Source organism: Bactrocera oleae, chromosome Y (assembly GCF_042242935.1).
Source record: "Bactrocera oleae isolate idBacOlea1 chromosome Y, idBacOlea1, whole genome shotgun sequence".
Taxonomy (NCBI): Eukaryota; Metazoa; Arthropoda; class Insecta; order Diptera; family Tephritidae; genus Bactrocera; species Bactrocera oleae.
In genome coordinates, this window is record NC_091542.1 from 1,398,282 (window position 1) to 1,419,856 (window position 21,575).

General features: G+C 36.8%; 1 pseudogene; it reads left to right on the top strand.

Annotated features, from left to right (window-relative positions):
• LOC118681692 (importin-4-like) overlaps window positions 1-21,575 on the top strand; it is a 70,408-nt pseudogene that overhangs the window by 19,399 nt on the left and 29,434 nt on the right.

A 21,575-nucleotide genomic window follows, 5' to 3' on the forward strand; every position in this document is an offset into this window, starting at 1 on the left:
GATTTTAGTTGTTCAAATGCGGCTTCTTGTGCTTTTGTCCACTAAAATTTTTCGACTTTGCGTAACAGTTTGCGCAATGGTTCTAAAATTACAGCGTATCCAGGGACAAATTTTCTAAAATAACCACTTAAACCTAAAAGTCGTCGTATAATAGCTACATTAGCTGGTGTAGGAAATTTCGATACGGCTTGCGTTTTGATTTTACCAGGTAAAATACCATTTGGCATCAACTCATGACCCAGAAATGTAATCGTGATTTTCATAAATTCACATTTTCTGATATTTAGGGTTAAGCCCGCTTTTCGTAAAACTGTTAAAACTCTGTTTAACTTTTCTAACATTTCGTCGAATGTTTGGCTACCTCATCCATGTAAATTATAAGATCATCTTCTTGTACTTGTCCTTTAATTTTTTGCATTAAGCGTTGAAAAACAATAGGCACGTTTTTTAACCCAAAAGGCATGCGCTTGAATTCATACAAGCCATCCGGAGTTATGAATGCTGTATATTTTCGACTACCAGGTGCGATTGGGATCTGATAATATCCACTATTCAAATCTAATATCGTGAAAAATTTATATTGTTTAGCTTGGTGCAATCGCTCCTCTGTATTTGAAACAGGAAAATTATCTTTTTCAATTATAGAATTCAACCGACTGTAATCTACGCAAAGTCTATCGCTTCCATTTTTCTTTTTAACTAATACAATAGGGCTTGCGAATTCGGATGAGGTTTTTGTTATAATATCGTTATCTTCGAGGTCTTTGATCATTTGCGTTACTATAATTCGCCTTGGAGCTGGCACTCGATGAGGCGCTTGCGCAATAACCTTTTTCGATTGTACGACAATTTCAAATTCAATTAAGTGTGACTTACCGATGCCCTTCAATCCATCTGAGAATACATGATTGTAGTTGTTTAGTAAATTTTGAAGTTTTAGTTGCTGATCTTCTTCACTCACATTTTCCGTTATCTTGGTCATTAACTCATCATTAGGAAAAACAGCACCATAATGACAATCGGCTATGAACTTCGATTCACCACTTTCCACCGTGAACAATAAACCTTTACGCGCTATCACGTCCTGACCCAGTAGGAAATCCGTATTTAACATGTTATCAGCAACAATATATACCAACGTATTAACCTTTACTTCTCCAATCACTATATTGAGCATACACCTCTCTTTATCATTTTTTTTTTCATTGTATATCTTCCACCGCTTATACCGTTTAAATGTATACAACACTCTTCATACTTCAGTTTCAATATATCAGCTGTTGACTTTCGAACTAAACTGCACTCACTACCGGTATCGATGAATGCTTCAAATATTATGCCATTTATGTTAATCCTCTTCATTTTGCTTCATTTCAGCTTTTCGAACGTTATGCGTAGACTGCTTAAGACCACAATTGACCGGTTCCCCTCGTTTGTGTACTGTACCACAATCAGGACATCTCGAACGCTTCTGTTTTTTTGTACATTTATTTGAGAGTGGCCTAACTCACCACAATTATAACATAACAAGCAAATTGTTTTCATCAATCGTTACTCTCTGAGGCGGTGCGTTCACTACTTTAGCTTGACTTTCAAAATAACGTTTAGGGTGGTACTTTTGATACGATTTGTTAGCCATTCTTCAACTATTTCGCGCATTTGTTTAGCATTTTCAAATCTTTGCGCCGCTATAGCAATTTGCAAATCACGATGATTTAGCCCCTGCCTTGTATATTGAATAATAGCAGGCTCACTCAGTTGAAAACGTTTTCCTAATGCATAAACTCTTAAACAGTAGTCAAATATACGTTCACCTGTTTTGCGTACCGATTCATTCATAATTCGATGCACTTGATCATTCCATGTCGTGTGTACAATTGGTAATGCATCTCACCATATGCGAGCTACTCCTTTTAATCGACCATAAACTGCTAATAAAACACATTTTTCGTCTAACTGGTAAGCGCTCATAACGCTACTGACTCGATCAATAAACTGTTGTACTGGTAACGACTATGTATTTGTTGGACCAAACTCCGGAATCATGTCTGATATTTCTTTATTTGACTGAAAACCCCTAACATACGTATTTGTAGGGCTTAATGGCGTTACGACTTGTCTATCATTTTCGTTTTGGTATTGATTATTTACGCTCGGTTGTATTACAATTGGGTCACTTATCTGCTGCCTGTTTTGCTGTAACATGCTTACCACGGAAGTCATTGATCTGCTCCTGCAACCCAGAATTCATAACTATTGGCGCTTCTATTTCATCATTCCCATATAGTTCCATTAAACGTAGTTCCAATTCCGCTCTGGTACCAGACGTAGATAACCCTTTTTCCCGCAAGATAACTTTTAATTGATCAGTTTTTAGTATTCGGCATTGTTGATTTTTATATTTGTATCGTAGATTTATATCAGTTTCGTTTTTAATATCTATTGTAACTTCTCGTTTACCATATGTTCACTCGTTCTTATGTTTTAGATTTGTTTTGACTACAAACAGAGAACGTATATGATAGAGAAGGTTCATGGTGTGCCGATTGTCAAAATGTTCCTCTTGACGGAGGGTTACTCGCCAACTTAAGAGGATCTCACCTCAAACAAATTATAAGCGGATTTCACCAGAATTTTACCCCTGCGGAGCGCAAAATAGCAGAATTGAGCATTTTGAATGTTAAATGAGAAAAATAATGCTGAATTCAATGTTAAGAAATGTACGCTTACAGATTCGTATATTTACAATGCGCAAACGACTTTGCATATAATTTTAAGATATTCTGCATATACAGGGCGGCTTACGAATCGTGCTACAAAAATTAACCGTAATAAGTTTCTTTTTAGTCAATGCATTACATACATTTTTTTTTATTGTATAGAAAATTTTATTTTATTTAAACAATAAATTATTCCTCCATGCTCAACCACGCATATGCGACACCTAATTCGGGATTGCATCATCTATCTATTTAATGGACTGCTTCAGTTCAGTCAGATTTATGGGTTTGATTTTGTACACCTCTTGCTTGACATAACCCGATAAGAAAAGACGAAGCGGTCACAAATATTCTTATTCAAATATATTATACTAGCTTTTGCCCGCGACTTCGCCCGCGTGGAATAGTGACTTCCGGCAGATTTTTGGTTCTTCCCACATAGTTCCCGTTCTTGCGGGATTTTCGGAATGGTCGAGTTCGCGCAGAATTTTCAGGATAAAACCTATGTTTTTTTTCGAGTTCCAAACTATATCTGTACAATTTTTAAACTAAATTTAATTATTTTAAAGAACTTCTGCATATACTACATTTTTTGTTTTATTATCATGTGGCAGAAGAACATATTGATTTTCGCCACAACCCGATCTTGATAACGCGACATATAACTGGCCGTGCGAAAAACAGTCTTGGCGTAAATCGATCCCCACGTGTTTGAATGTTTGCCCCTGTGATTCATTTATTGTGACTGCGAAAGATAATTTAAGCGGAAATTGTATTCTTTTAAAATTGAAAGGTAAGTCGTTGGGTATCATTGGGATGCGGGGTATGAGGACTGTTTGACCAACTGCTGGACCAGTCAAAACTATTGCAACGATGACGTTATTGCGCAGACATTTTACTTGAAGTCGGGTCCCGTTGCATAAATTTGGTGGTTTGAGATTTCTTAGTAAAATTATTGGGGCACCTATTTTTAACTTAAGAGAATGTGGGGGAAGGCCGCTTGGGTTCAAAGAATTGAGGAACTCCTGTGGGTAATGAACTACATCTTCTTGATCCATCACGGTATCAATGGATGTGTAGGCTACAATATCTCCTGGGAGTTTACTCAAAATGATATCATTTATTTCGTCAACGCTACTATTTCTTGCCGCCAATATTGCTCTTTGACACATCCATTGATGGTCCTTGTTTTCTATTTGGCTGATGTCAGGGTATACCTTAGTTACTAATTCCTCGATGTTACCCACTTTTACTCCTAAATCGCAATCAATTTCAATTTTATTATTAGAATGAGGTATTTTCCCGTCTCCTACAGAAAGTAATTTTGAAGGGAAATTATACTACCTCCCCCCAAATGTGCTCTCATATTTGTCGATAATTTTAAAATATTTACAAATTTCCATAATGGAGAACTTTTAAGGCAAGCCTTCACAATGTCTGCTCTAGTTCCCCTTACTATTACCGGTAAAGTTTGGCGAAAGTCCCCAGCAAACATAACAGTAATCCCACCCATGATTTTATCACAGCTTCTAAGATCTCTAAGAGTTCTGTCTAGAGCTTCTACGTGAGTTCTATGTATCATGGTACATTCGTCCCAGATTATTAGACTGACGTCTTGTAAAATTTTCCCTAAAGGGCCATTTTTGCGTATAGAGCACACGCTATCTTTCTCTAAAGACACAGTTAGGGGCAGTTTAAAAGTGGAATGAGCTGTGCGTCCACCTGCTAATAAGGTTGCAGCAATACCTGACGACGCTACTGCCAAGGCTAGCTTTCCTAGAGACCTTACTTTTGCTAATATAAGATTAGTAATAAACGTCTTGCCGGTCCCACCGGGAGCATCCAAAAAGAAAATTCTTCCTTCATTAAAACGAACACTTTTCATGACACAAGTATACGTTGCCACCTGGTCATTAACTATTCTTGGTTCATTTTGTGTGATATACTCATTTAATTCATTTATGTTATATGGTTTTCGCAACGCTACTTCTAACGGGTCCAGAAGCGAATTATTTCTTTTTGCTGCAGGAAGCCCATAGTCGGTTAGGGATTTATCTGAAATCTTATGAATTTTATCTTCAATTATGATTAGTCCATCATTGTATATATCATCATTATATGCTAATGTCATATCCTGATTCTCATTACGCATTCTGTTTAATATATCTTCACATAAAGCATCACGAAATTTATTCCATAACTCTAAGGGGTCAGATGGTTGGCAAAATATAAGGATAGTGGTAAATAATTCTCTTAATTTTGTAGCTGGCTCGGATATGATAGCATCGGATATGGTATTTTGCCAATGTTCATCTCCCTCCAGTAAACCTAATTCCTTTCAAGCGCCTTGGTACGTTTGGAAAATAACACCATTCACGGTTCTTAGATGTTGAAATGACATTGGACCGCGAACATATTGCAATAACATTCTTAAATAAAAACATTCAGTTTGAGTTGGATGAATGTTATAAACACGGCCTAAATTTGTGTCTTTTTTTACACCGGGATATCCCTCAACATCTTGCCCGCGTCTTCTTCTAGAAAATGAATTTCTTTGCCAAACGTAATACTGGGGAACTTCGCGATATAAAAGGGTTTTTGCAAAATCGTCGCTTTTGCAGAGATCAAAGAACGCTGTAAGTGTCGTTGATGAAGGATTGTTCACACGATCTTGGAGATTTTCATTATTATAAAAATATACTCTTTGTCCATTTTCCAAATGAACGGCTAAATGAACTACTGCCGGTAAACGTTCATGAATAGAAAATTGGAAAATTCTCCAAAACGCCTCCGAGGAACTTATATAGCGACCATTTAGGTGGATTATAGGGAACCACCCAACGATTATCCACGCTCATTTCTGTACCTTTTACACGAATTATAGCTGTGTTTCCACCATATTCTGGAGACCTGCGGGTGTAGGTTGGATAACCGTCATCTCCCGTTTGTGTTTCCGAAATAAAATGCCTAGGGAACTTTTTAGAACAAACGTTTTCTTTCATACATGGTGATGTAGAATTATGAAATCCGCAAGGACCATGTATCATATTTTTTATGACAATATTATGAAGAATCGAATCTTGTTGTATGTCAGGTATTTCAGCCGATATTATTGCATCTATAGAATCTGTTTGAACTTTGTTAGCCAGCCACAATAAAATGTGGGCGTGAGGTAAACCTCTTTTTTGCCATTCTACACTGTAAACAAAGGCTTTCGATGGGCCAAAAATATTTTTCTTCGTTAATAGGTCTATCATTTTCTTGAGTTTTAAATGAAATACCCTAGAAATTAAATCATGTCTATCATAGGATGTTGATTGGGCAATAACTCACTTTTTATTTCTGGCCATTCGGGGTTACATGTAAATGTAATGAAGAGGTCAGGTCTTCCAAATTTCCTGACATATGTCATGACATCTTGACTTTTTTCATTCATGAATCTGGGGGATCCTGTAAATGACGACGGCAATATAACGTGCTGGCCAATATTAGAAGCGTTTATATGTCCATCATTTACGATGGCATCTCTTAAATGAATGTACTCTTCTGCTCTCAATTTTTTTTGATTTCTTTTGATGAAGTCTAGCCTCTCAGAGATCATTTTTGCCGCCATATCAACACAATATTGGTTGAATAATCCTTTGAAATAATATATACTGTTAAAGTCATTTATTCTCACCATGAATCTAAATGCATAAAACTGCATACATGAAACAGTTTTAAATGTAGCCGTAGTATTCTGCTGTGGAATATTAATACAGTATCCGTCGTTTCAAAAGGGAAACAGTAAGGGATATTGAAGCGGGTCATAAGATCTATGAATTTCAGAAACTCGTTGAAGTCGACCATCTCTCGCAGTCAATACAATATCACGGGGACCTTTGTCTCCATCTATCATAAGAACAGCTACTTCATCTACTACCGGCGCATTATACCGACCTCTATGCTCATTAGGAGGTTTTACATCAGCATGAATGATAAGTTTTAAATCATTCGGTGGTCTATTTTCTAGATTGTACTTAAAACTTTGAATATACGTATTATGATCATGAAGATATGTTTGGAGAACGTCGATAAGATCGATTTGCAAGCTTGGGTTTAAATTTGAGGAATGGGAAACAAAGTATATTTGCAGGAATTCGGGTTGTGCCCCTACAGCTGGAAGTAAGTCACCGATTAAATGATAAACTTGCCCTTGGACTTTAAAAGTGGGCATAAATTTTCCCTCACGAATTTCTTTGGCAGCAAATGAAGTCATCTGAAATAATCTATTATATTGTCTTGAGTGATTTAAGAAATGCTTAGATGATGGATGTGAGCCTGATATCAGTTCCTTTAAAACGGATGTTGGTTCCGGAATTATAGGTATATTTACTTTGTCACCACTACAACACAGTCCAGGAGTTTCAGCTGCCCATTTTTTTGCTTGGCATAAGTTGCATATTTTATCCATTCTACCAATATCAATATCATTTAGCTCAGAATAGTCAACGGTACAATCATAAGCAATAGCAGCATTTAATAAATTATGTTGTCTGCGAGTTCTATTCCTAGTTGATCGGGCATTTTGCTGTGCTAATCGATGGGATCGTTCAGCGCTTGATTCCCGATCGCGGTTAGCCAATGTTCGGGCATTCTGTAAGGCCAAACGTTGAGAACGTTCAGCACTCGATTCCCGATCGCGGTTAGCCAATGTGCGGGCATTCTGTGAGGCCAAACGTTGAGAACGTTCAGCACTCGATTCCCGATCGCGGTTAGCCAATGTTCGGGCATTCTGTGAAGCCAAACGTTGAGAACGTTCAGCGCTCGATTCCCGATCGCGGTTAGCCAATGTGCGGGCATTCTGTGAGGCCAAACGTTGAGAACGTTCAGCACTCGATTCCCGTTGCCGGTTCGCCAAAGTTCGGAAATTTTGTGAGGCTAAACGCTGCGAACGTTCAACGCTTGATTCCCTTGCACGGTTTTGTTCAGTAATTGCTCGTTGTGTAACCAACCTGTGCATATTTTCATGCTCAGTTTCATTGCTGCGCAAAACTCGCAGCCGCTTTGCAGTAGCAGTCTGCCGAGAAAGCGGAGTTCTTTTTCTCGGCATTATAGTGATGAAGAAAAAAAGTAGAAAATGAAAACTTAACTAAAGCGTATCTCGTAATAAAAAAAAAGAAACGTAAGATTAAGAAGATTAATAATTATTAACCTAATTGCTTTTATTTTTAACGATTATGTCAAAAGAACAACCGTAAAATGAAAATAAGGTAAACTAACTTTATGCTTGAACTTAACCCTAATCTAATGAGAATACCTACAGGTATTATGTACCACAAAAAAAAATATTAGAAACTAAATACTATTTTTAAAACAAACAATACTATACTTATAGAAAACACATACTTATAAATTAATAATCTACATGAAAACAAAAAAGTGTTATTATTGTGTAACTAAATACTATCCTAAAACAAATAAAGTACCTACTATATAGAAAACAACTACAAAATGAAACTGTGTTTAAAAAGTAATATTACGATGATAATTATATCGCATAAACAAATTAGCGCTGCATTCAACCGTTCAGTATCATACTTTATTTCTCTGATATTTCTTCGTTTATTCTGGACGCCATTACGCTTCAATGTTTCCTTACGACTGGAAAAATATACTGCGTGCATTAGCCCTTTTAAACAAATACTCTTTTGAATCCCAAAAATATGGAGTAAAGAAATTATGAATTTTTGATACATAAATATTAGGAAACTCCTGTTATAAATTTGGCCTTGAAAATATTTAGCCCTTTTAAACAAAGATTTTTGAATCCTAAAAATATTGAGTAAAGAAATAATGAATTTTTGATACATAAATATTAGGAAATTCCTGTTATAAATTTGGCCTTGAAAATATTTAGCCCTTTTAAACAAAGACTTTTGAATCCCAAAAATATTGAGTAAAGAAATTATGAATTTTTGATACATAAATATTAGGAAATTCCTATTATAAATTTGGCCTTGGAAATATTAAGCAGGTAGGTATTATGCATATTGTTCTACCACATTCATGCTAATTCATTGCAAGCAAAATGTGGGACCACCATCCCAACATAAAAATGAAATATGCAACATAATCTAAGTGTTGCGCATTCGAACGGCACAAACAGACAGAAAAACTATACTCGAGTCGCTGGACTCTTTTTGCTCGTGTGAAAGCAGAGAATGATGCAAGCGTTTACACCATAAAACATGTTCATAACAACATCATGTTTTTAAATTTTTTAAAAACCATCACACATGTATGAGATACACGAATTTATTATGTTTACACGCTCATTCTTCTCATCACGCCGCACATGCTTGCATACAAAAATTACCGTGTAAAGGCCGCTTACGGGAAAAATCCAATTTTCGCGGATATCACCGTACGGTCTGTTGTAGCGGACGGTAGAAGCGGTGGTGACTGATCATTTACATTGCGCTCTCATAAGATAGGTCGCAACAGCTGATGCGGGGCACGGTTTTGCGTCGGTGACTGTTTGTGCCTTGAGCCGCGCGGCATGGTATCTCGTTGAGCTACACCCCCCTCCCGGCTTGCCCGCAAGTAAGTTGAAATTAAGTTATGTCAAAGACAATTTTATTCACAATGAAGTACTCTTAACCAACAACATATTTATTTGAATAAAGATTAATATTATTATGTTGATACAACTTAAACAAATTATTTCGACCAAATTAGGTACCATAAAAACGGTTTTTGTGAGTTAATCTTAAAAGATAGACATATACTATCGCAGACTGTTTTTTAGATCATTAAAAGAGCTATTATTCTTTAATACATATTTTTTGTGTATCTTGAACCGTTTTCACAGCGCAGGCAACGGAAGGCTTCAAAGATGAAATAATTTCTCCCGTTTTTTACACATTTACCACTATATCTTTGCTCCTATTGGTCGTAGCGTGATGTTATATAGCCTATAGCCTTCCTCGATAACTGGACTATCCAACACAAAAATTATTATTCAATTCGAACCAGTAGATTATAAATATTATATTATAAATATTATTTCGAAATTTCATAATTTAAAAGATCTTATCAGTTTTGCATGCATTCATAAAAATTCGCAAAATGATATTCATATCAATAAATATGATTGCATATAAACGTATAAAAATATAAGCCAAAAGGCTAACATGCAGCTGTAATATCAAAGCAAGTCTCTGAGCATAATTTTCATACAATGCTCAGCTCTGTTCACTCTCCACTGTTAAAATTTCTCCTTCCGAGCCAAAAGTGGTGAAATCCACTATTAAAATCTTGTTAGGTTTTGACAATTCACACGCTGGTCCGCAATTGAACCAGAGAACTTAGAACAACGAGAAGGTGCAAATTGAATTTTGTATGATGCTCGATTGCTTGGCTGAAAAATTAAGATCAAGGAGTTCACCATTTTCTGTAGGATTTGCTGTTATTTAACAAAAATGAGAATTTCTAACAGCGTTCTCTGACAAATTACGTATCTCCCAACATAAAAAGAAAAATGAAATGAAATGAATGAGAAAACAAAAAATACAAATGCCACTTCACATATGCATGATTATTTTTTGCCATATAAACGATTTTTATGATAAAAAATTGATAAAATATGATTTTTTTTTGCACAAAGGAGGATTGATAAAATGCGAAAGATTATGCAAAAAATGAAATTTTACTATTTTCATAATTTTCTAATTTCAATTGTTACAGAACTAATAATTTATGTATGTACATATGTACATCAATATGTTATATAATATAATAAAATCATATATTATCACTTATCAATAAATACATGTGCGCGCACTGCTCTATATGTAAGTATGTATGGACAAATCCTAAATTTGTAGTAAATCAGACACCAACAACATTTTCATTTATGGCGCACAAGCAATAAGCTAAGTCGTTTAATTCATAAAAGCAAACGCCTTACACATCTCCCCGAGCATGCGCTTGCCTAATAGCGTCTTTTCGCGACGATGGCAAAAGCTAGAAATCATAAATTGAACATCTTTCTGATTTTCCCTCTAGAAGGGAAAAGTGACAACCCTGCAACACAGAAAACACAGAAAAAAATTACAAAAGTGGCAACAAAGCTTTTGTCGATTTAAAATATTTCATAATTCAAAAATATTTTTTCGTGGCTCGCAAAAATCTTCGTCAATATGTAGGCATGATCATATAAAAACATACATACCTATAACGATTTGTAGGCAAAGCTGTTAGAGCGGCAAGGGAAGCGATGACAATCGGCGAGCGTTCGTTTATTTTTCGGCACATCTCGGATTTTCTACCAACAACACAATGTTGGGACGCTTTGTCGTCGCGTCAGTCCTTCGACAAATTAACTCTTTGACATAAAAGCAAAAAACGTGTCAACGGAGTTTTCACATGAAGAATTGAGTGTACATATATACTTGTACATACAAATACATACAAATGTGCAAACGACATAATATATGTAAGTACATATTTACGTACATAATTACTTTTACACATGCATTTGAAAAGAAAAATTGAAGCATGAATGTGAAATGCCGACGACAAAACACAATTCTGTACTTTTGTGACTCCATAATGGTGTCAAGTAAATGAATGATTTTAAGAAATATATCAAAATATTTTTAAATTATTATTAATAACTAACAATAAAGTAAAAATGAATTAACATAAAATAATTTAAAAATAATAATAAATAATAGTTCAATAAAAGGGAAAGACTGGCGACGAAATGGATCACATACGACAATATCAAGGGAAAACGGTCGTGGTCGAAGGCCGGTGAATCGTCCCAAACAGTGGCCAAGCCGGGATTGACGGCCAGGAAGGTTTTGCTGTATGTTTGGTGGGATTGGAAGGGAATCATCCACTATGAGCTGCTGCCATATGCCCAGACGCTTAATTCTACCATCTACTGCGAACAACTGGACCGCTTGAAGCAGGCGATCGACCAGAAGCGTCCAGAATTGGCCAACAGGAAGGGTGTAGTGTTCCACCAGGACAACGCCAGACCACACACTTCGTTGATGACTCGTCAGAAGCTACGGGAGCTCGGATGGGAGGTTTTATCGCATCAACCATATAGCCCGGACGTAGCGCCAAGTGATTACCACCTGTTCCCGTCCATGGCGAATGCCCTTGGTGGTGTGAAGTTGAACTCAAAAGAGGCTTATGAAAAGTGGCTGTCCGAATTCTTCGCAAATAAGGAGGGGGGCTTCTACGAGGAAGGTATTATGAAGTTGATGTCTAGATGGAAACAGATCATCGAACAAAACGGCGAACAGCTGATAACTTCATCGTAGTCAATCTGCCATCAACACAAAGCAACACTAAAACTGACCCCATCATAAACATGAGCGAAGGAGAGAACGTGCTCACTGCATTGGGAGTGCTCATAGATGAACTAATTGCTCTCACACATGGCCAAAAACAAAGGCATGTGAACCAGAATATGAAAAATATCATTGATAGGATATCGCAGCTACAAAAACAAGCACTAGCTGAATTCAAAGAGTCAACCACCCTCTCAATCATTCAGCCGAAAAGAGGCCGCACTATGCACACTGATGAACCAATAGAAGATGAGCACACGCAGCAACAAATTAAGCGAACATGCACAAACTCGCCAAAAAGTCGCGCAAATAAAAATTTGATTGGTCAAGCTAAGCGATCAATAATAACAAATGACCGCGCTATACCTCACATTTTGAAGGCGCTGTAAACCCACCATCAAAGAGACCTAAGGAAACCCAACAAAATAAAGGTAATAACCCAAATGACCCTCAAAGTCCAAAAACACTGCCGTGGAATATTGTAGCTAGAAAAGCTAAACCGCAAATCGCAAAACCTCCAAAAACAAAACCCCAGGCGATATTAATTTCTAAGAATGGAAATCTTACTTATGCCGAAATTCTTAGGAAAATTAAGTCCGATTCTACTCTCAGCGAATTCGAAAAGAAAGTTACCCGAATTCGTAAAACACAAGGCGGTGAAATGCTGCTGCAACTAAGTGGTTCAGCAATGTCAGCCAACTCGCAGGAAAGAATGAGGAAATGCCTTGGTGACCAAACAAATATAAAAGTTCTGACCCAGGAGACACTTATAGAGTGTAAAAACTTGGATGAAATTACAACCAAGGAAGAAGTACTTTATGCTCTACAGAGACAGTTGGGTAACAACGATCTGACGATTTCAGCTATAAAGAGCCTAAGAAAGTCCTACAGAGACACCCAAACAGCGCTTATTAAACTCCCAGTTGAGAATGCTAGAAAACTGCTTCAATCCAAGAAATTAAAAGTAGGGTGGGTTATATGCCGTATCAGAGAATATAGGCAGCCACAACGGTGCTACAGATGCCTCGATTATGGCCACACAGCGAAAAGCTGCGAAAACGAGGACAGGTCTAAACTATGTAGAAGATGTGGTGAAGGTGAACACCAGGCTACGGACTGTGCCAAGAAGCCAAAATGCATGCTTTGCTTGAAAGCTGGCTCCAGTGAAACTGATCACTTTACTGGGAGCGTCAGATGCCCGGTATACAAGAAAGCGGCTCAAACTCAAAAATTAATATGAGGTGTTTACAACTTAACCTAAACCACTGTCAAGCAGCACATGACCTATTAAAACAGTCAGTGCTTGAGAAGCAGATCGATGTGGCCTTACTCAGTGAACCCTATAAAATAGTTGAAGGTGCCAACTGGACGTGCGATTCGAGGAATAAAGCGGTGATATGGAAATGCAACCCTAAGTCTCCACAGCTGGAAAACCCTTACCCTTAAAATGGCTTTGTTCGAGCAACAATTAGTGATGTTAATATCTATAGTTGCTGTTTGCCTCCCAGTATCAATGACGAAGAATTTAAGAACATCATCGACTGTCTAGTGACTGATGCCAGAAGTAAAACTAATCTAGTAATAGCCGGCGGCTTTAATGCCTGGGCTATTGAATGGGGATGCAAAAGAACTAATAGTAGGGGTAAAGCCTTACTAGAAGCCTTTGCTTCCCTTGACCTTGTGCTCTTAAACACCAACCAACCCACATTCAACAAAGATGGGCGGCAGTCGGTGATAGATCTGACTTTCACTATGCCATTATATTTGAAATAAATGTCGCACACATACGGCAGAATGTACAAAATCATGAAAACCCAAAGAGCCCGAGAGCAGCAGCGGAGAAGAGAACTCCAAAACTTAACGGACCACTAGAACGCGGACCAAACAAATGCAATAAAACAAAAGTAAAAAAAAGCATAAGGGAAGGGTTTGGCGACAAACATTGCACGGGGCGGGTTTAATACCAACAGAGGTGGGGCCAAGTAAATGCAACTTGTTACTGAATGCATTGAGACTACTACAAACGTATGAGCACTCAATTCAACCATCCTCCCGACGGAATACTTGACGGTGGTACCGGGGGGAAAGGTACATGACGGTAGGAGGTTTAGTTGGATTAAAGTTCCACACTGACGTGGGGTTCAGGCTTTCGATGCTTCCTCCTCGTAAAAAAAAAAAAAAAAAAAATATGTACATACATATGTACATACATAAACTATTAATTCTGTAACAACTGAAATTAGAAAATTATGAAAATAGTAAAATATCATTTCTTGCATAATCTTTCACATTTTATCAATGTAGCATTTGTGCGCAAAAATCATATTTTATCAATTTTTCATCATAAAAATCGTTTATATGGCAAAAAATAATCATGCATATGTGTAGTGGCATTTGTATTTTTTGTTTTCTCATTCATTTCGCTTCATTTTTCTCTTTATATTGGCAGATACGTAATTTGTCAGAGAACGTTGTTATAAAATCTCATTTCTGTTAAATAACAGCAAATATTACAGAAAATGGTGAACTCCTTGATCTCAATTTTTCAGCCAAGCAATCGAGCATCATACAAAATTCAATTTGCACCTTCTCGTTGTTCTAAGTTCTCTGGCATAACCTGCTTAATAATTTGCTGTTGCTCAACCGGTACTTTGTTCCATTGACGCGATTTTGTTAAGTGCTTCTTAAGTAGTACAGCAGAATATTGACGCTCCTGTGGCTCCGGTGCCGAGACGGCAATTTCACAAAAAGCTGGTACAGTCTCAGGATGCTTGTAAGCCTCCTGTGAATCAGCGTTGGTCGTTATGATTAAATCGTTATCCGAAAGTAAACTTTTAATAATTTGGATTATTTGCTGCAGTTTGGATTCTAAAATTTTTTTTTTTGTTTTCGAAGACTCTTTATTCCAGTAGTTTTTCGCTCTTTTCGCTAAAATTACACGCTTACAAAGTTGCCAATTATTTGCTTATTTGGCTTTGCACCAACTGTTTTATGTTCCTTCGTTTTTTTAGACGCACAAATAACCGAACTCACACGTGAATACAAAGAAATGTATCGCAATTTCTGCTTTTTGCATATAATTATTTGCAAAACGTTATGTGAATTGCACCAATATTCTCCGTACTACCTCAGCTGGCAGATGATTTTCAAAGAATGATTGAATAAAAACAGCTAATAAGAAAATTAACTGGAATTTTTTTCTTGTGTGACTGATTTCGCCTTGCTTTCGTTGTTTGTTCCGTTCCGGCTCGAAGGATCATAAATAACCAAGTATATTGCCAGCACCCTCTACAATAGTCTCATCATATTCGCTCTTCTCAGCGTCTTCGTGTTCAGTAGACTCGTCAAATTGGACCAAGAGTTCAACAGAAACTTCTTCGTCATGATGCATAATTTGACCCAATTTGGGTATCATAAATTACTCACTTTGCTTTTATTATTTGTTTTATTCTTTCCGAAATAAAATTTCACTTATATATAATATAATTCATTTAGTTTCTCACTTTGCTTTTATATTGTTTTTTCGAAATACAATTTCACTTATATACAATAATATTTTGAATGTTTTTTTTTAATGTTAAATACACTTTATCCACTATAACACTTTAAATTGTTCAACGTTAAAGAAAAATCTTGAGTTTGGGGCACTTCCGAACAACTGCGCTGCTACGGTTTTTTTCTATTCGGACGGGTATCGAGAAACAAAAGGAGGCCATTCTGGTCTGTACAATCCCTTTTGTTTCTTTGAGTGGTGAAAAAGATGTTGCTTGAAGTGTCGGTGTATAGTGTGGTTGGTTAGTGCACTTTTACACAGGGACTCAAAAGAGTCTCAAACCAGTTTATTGTGCGCGAGGGGACGACGAGGAAAGACGAAGGGACCGTGCCACTCGTGTTCGGGTGGCACGCTTTGAGTTCTTGTTCGTAACAGCTCACTGCTACCCTTTTCAGCATTCCTTTTCACTTTCAAATTCTTTGAATGGTTGCAAGAGCGCTCGGTTTCAAATGAATGATCGCAAATTTGAGTTCTGTTATCTATTTTTGTATGTTATATGCAAATATGTATGCATAGAATAATAGAAATATTATGACAAATTGTAAATAAGGAGAAAATTAAGATATAGATTATGGAGTAAAGAAATTATGAATTTTTAATACGGAGTAAAGAAATTATGAGTTTTTAGTACTTAAAGATTACGAAATTCCTATTATAAAATTGGCCTTGAAAATATTAGTAGCGGATATTCAATACATTCTTGTGGATTAGGGAATTCCCGTCTTTAGTATTTCTTTGAAACTATTTAGCGGGTAGGTACTTGTATTATGCATATTGTTCTACCATATTCATGGTAATTCATTGCAAGTAAAATGTGTGACCATCATCTCAACATACAAATGAAATACGCAGCACGCAGTGTTGCGCATTCTAGCTGGTATGACTTCTTTGGTGGCGTTCACATTGGGCCACACCATAGCCGAACAAACGTTGCAGAAGTCCATACCGTTAATTGTTAAATCCCTTCAAGCATTAAATTCGTTTATGTTTTTGATATTCTCGAGAGTATGGCAGATTTAAATGCTAAATTGTTGAACAATCACATACAAATGTTGTTGGAGTTGTGCTTGGAGGCAGCAGGTAATGCCCTGTTTAATAGAGCTGTAAAAGTCGCGGCTTACGCAGGCTGGCTGGTTCGCCTTAAGAAAAAACTGATTTTCTAACGAATGTTGATTGAGCCCATAATTTGAATTGTTTTCAATTTGATGGCAACTGAACCCGAAAATGAAGACGATGATGAAGAATACTTTTTGGGTGAAGACAACACGAATCCGATGACAAGGGCTACTCAAACAATGGACCTTGCACTGAGCGTGCCATTAGAGAAATTGACTTCGCTATTATTGCACCTTTTGGAGCCCGCCTTGCAGGGTCAGAACCCACTGCCACGTCGTGTTGCTTCCTTAAGCATGCCCGATATAGCTGAAGGATGCTCGGAGGCTACTTGCAACAAATATCTCGAAACCAAGCGACGGAACATCTTTCTGTGCGAGTACCCGCCTGCTCTAAATTCAATTCGTTTCTTCAAGCAAGATTATATCGATAATGGTAACTCGGATGGGGAAGATAATGATTTGGACAACATTGCGGGAAACAGTGTTAAAAATTCATATTTAGATGAAAAGATGGAGTCCCGTTCATCCCTTACTTTGAGAAATATTATCGTAAACTGTCAATTGACGTATTGAGCTCGTTTATTGTGGGTAGGTTTATGGCCAAAATAGCAAATGTAAACGAATCTAGCGCGGTTTGCTTAGGATCGGTAGAAGAATAGTAGCTGTAGATGAACTTCATCACTTCGCTCATCCATGAATCAGACACTTTGGCTTCGTGACGCACGAAGCCATCACCAAATTGAGCAATAGCCTTTCGTACAGGCTTTTGCTGCTCCTGCATGAGTGCACTAAGCATGCCCTGCTTAATAGTTTGCTGTTGCTCAACCGGTTTTTCGTTCTATTGACGCAAATTTGGTCAGTGCTTCTTAAGTAGTACAGCAGAATATTGGCGCACCTGCGGCTCCAGCGCCGAGACGGCAATTTCGCAAAGAGCTGGTACAGTCTCAGGATTCTTGTAAGTCTCCTGTTAATCAGCGGCGGCCCTTTTAATTACATCATTAGCCGAAGAATGTAAATTTGTAATAATTTGCCTCATTTGCTGCATTTTGGATTGTAAAAATTGCTTTCTGTTCCAAAAGACTCTTATTCCAGTAGTTTATCGCTCTTTTCGCTAAAATTACACGCTACAAATTTGCCACTTATTTCCTTATCTTGCTCTGTACCAATTTCTTTATGTTCCTTTGTTTTTTACACGCACATATAACTCACACGTGTATACAAAGAAATGTATCGCAATTTTTGCAGATATTGATACAAGTATACAAGGTTTATGATTGAATCAAAATAACTAATAAGAAAATTAACTGAAAGCTTTTTCTTGTATATTGCCCAAAAAATAATTCGAATTGTGATCCGAGTGTGCGATTGATTTCACCTTGTACTCGTTGGTTGTTCCGATCCGACTCGAAGGATTATAAATAACCAAGTATATTGCCAGCACCCTCTACGATAGCCTCATCCTATTCGCTCCTCAGTATCTTCGTCTTCATCTCCAGTAGACTCGTCAAATTGGCAAGCGACCTTGCCCTGGAGCACGTCCATTATACAAGAGAAGACAACATCACGAAGTTCAACTAATCTTTTTAAAAGGATCACCCAAACCTTCAAGAGCAGACAACACAACAGAAACTTCTTCGTCATCATGTACAATTTGACACAATTTGGGGATCCAAATTGTAATAACATTGGAAACATCTTGCAAATCTTGTAGTTTGTATACAGCTACAATGAACGATTTCAATGCGTCAATTGGCACTTTACGTATGTCTTCCTGTGGATGATCGATCATCTTGTAAACATTTTGATAAGATTGCTCCAAGTAAGGGATGAAAGCGACTCCGGCATGCTCGGCAAATTACTTAATTGCTAAAATGGCCTCCTCTTTTTAAGTGAATGTTTATTTATAAGATCTATCGATAAATGCAATTTGCGTATTGGTTGCCGATTGAACGTATATGTACGTAGTTTCTCTTTTTACTGTAGATTCTAGCTTTAATTGTTATTGTGCCTTTAGCTGAATTGTTGTTACGCAGTCCTGCTACTTGCTTAATTCATTGCACGTAAATACTTGAAAATTAATTTTTTATTTTGTGGTTGTTGTGAGTATATGTATACAAATGTAAGCGCATAAGTTAAGGCAATCAATAATTTGTTAATATAATATATACAATATATACCAGCTGACCCAGCGAACTTCGTACCGCCTAACAGTCAATTAATGTCGTGTTTTCTTTTATCTGAACTAATTTAGGCTCTTATGAAGGTAATACAATGATACAAAATAAATATGAATATAGATAGATATATAAAAGTATTTTATTATGATCAACAATACATACAGAAAGATAATACAAATTAAAATTAAGTACTTCAAACACGTGTCAGAAAAAAAATGATTAAATTAAAGTATGTTTTGTAGCATGTGATGCACGCGGATAAACTCTATTCATTCAAGCACCTTGTGGTAAACGACATTCCTTTTTTTTTGCCAGGCGCAAGAACAAATAAAGCGGATGGTTTACCAACACGTAAACATGCCATGTACAAAACATACATTTTCTAGATTGAGGCCACAAATAGTCAATGATTGACCCTGTGATTTGTTAATCGTCATGGCGAAGGCAAGACGAATCTTGAATTGAATTCGTTTAAATTCAAAGGGCATATCCGTTGGGATCATCGGAATCCTTGGAATAAGAACTTCCTCGTCTCTAAATTTCTTTTAGATTCTTTGAATATCAACGCGGGAATCACATTGCTCATCAGTTTTCTTATCACCAAAGGTGTTCCATTGCACAGTTTTGGTTGGTTTAAATTTCCAATCGTGATCACTGTCGAGGCAACCCTAAGTTGCAAATTGTGCGGTGGTAAACCAGGCACATACAAGGAGTCTAAAAATTCAGTTGGGTAATTAGTGGCTTCATCTTCGTTTGCTTCACAGTCGATAGATTTGAAAGAATACAGATTGTCTACGATTTAATTCTGAATTATAATATTTAGGTCAGAGTTGTCTTCAAAAAGATAACGGCGAACCGCCCTAATATCTTAAAGGACATACCTATAGAAAATCAGTTGGACAGTAATTTCCTTAAATTCGAAAAGGAAATTACAACAAAAACTCTGGATATAAAATGGAATGCGATATCTAACAAGTTTTCATATACTACATAGTCAATATCAGCATTATCCGCCATAACAAACCGACAAATTTTATTCTCTGCTTCAAAACCTTTCGACGTCGCAGGATGGAACCGACTGGGATGAACAAATAAAACCATTTCGTTTAGAAAAGTGGTCCCAGTTTGCGAGCAATCTAAATGATATCTCACAGATACAAATCCCTCGATGGGTAAACTATGCCCCAGAGCATAAAGTCGAACTACACGGCTTCTGTATACGTACGCACACAAAGCGACATTACGACCACAAGCCACTTACTAGTAGCAAAATCAAAAGTAGGCCCTTTAGACGTAATAAGTCTATTACGACTAGAACTGTGTGTAGCGTTACTACTAGCCAAACTAGTATCCATGGTGCGAATGCATTTAAACATGGCTGACTAAGTCCCCAATTTGTTAGGGAGCACACACCACCGATTTTATCGTATGCAAGGTTGGCACGGCTCTAATATTATTGTTATAAATATATAATTAAAAATTATTATGAAGTTTATCGCACGGGTTGACCAATCGAAAAGAACAAAATGATGTGGCGATCAGGCCCGTAGACGAAAACGAATGCGTTTTGTGAATTGAATGTGCGGGCGATGATCCCGTCCATTTTGTTAAGTTGCTGTGTGGTGTGTCATCATGTGTAGTGTTTTCAAATGTTGAGTGTGGTTTTGAGTATATTTTTCCTAGTTTTACACATGTTTACTAAAACGGTATATGATTTATTTCGACATACTGCTTCTGAAGTAGCCGAGCGCGCGGTGGGTCACATGGTGATGGAGTAATGTTATATCCATATTGACCTGTAGTGTATAAAACGGCTTTGATTTTTAAAATATAATTTGTATGCATTTTGATGCGCATTTAAGTGCTTTAAGGTAGGCAATTTTATTGTGCGGGTTTATGAGGTTTCGTATTTATTGTATTCTGCGGTTGTTTCTTGTAGAAGTTTTTTATTTGTATCGTTTATTTAAAATTTCTTTACCGTCGGCTTATTAAGGTTAGCGACTCCACGCCTTACTCAGATATGGCCAGAATGGATGCTCTTTTGAAACCTTTGAAGAGGGATCTTGCGAGAGTACAGTGATTAGCCGTGAATTTAGAATGGCTCTTTTTTGAGTTGGTAATATGGTAAATTCGATATATTTATGTTTGAGATATACTTTTTTAAAGTAGGATTTGAAGCTTTTTATAGCTGTTATATGTTGCAAGAGTATAATAAATATCAGTACGCTGTGTTTGCAGTTTCAGTTACACTAGATTTCTTTACCAGTAAAGTGCTTTATTTAAACTAATTTTAGTGTATTAGTTATATAGCGTTTAAAGTATTATTATATACAGTGGCGCACAAAACCGTATTAAAAACAGTGGCGTATGTGTTTGCTATATGCATATGTGCACCAGTATACCATAGTACCTATACACCGAACAGGAAAGGAGTCATAGCAAGGACTTACAAGGAATTACAGTGAAAGAGAGCAACACCTAGGATCCAACTTTTCACACCCGGACTGACTGAATTATATAAGTATTATCTATAAGTATTTTATACATTAATTCATTTATTATTAATTAATTATGACTGGATTAAATAGAAAATCTGTATTACTAAGTTCTTCGTGCAAACACTTTATATAGATATAGTGAGCAGTCACAAAATACTGTAA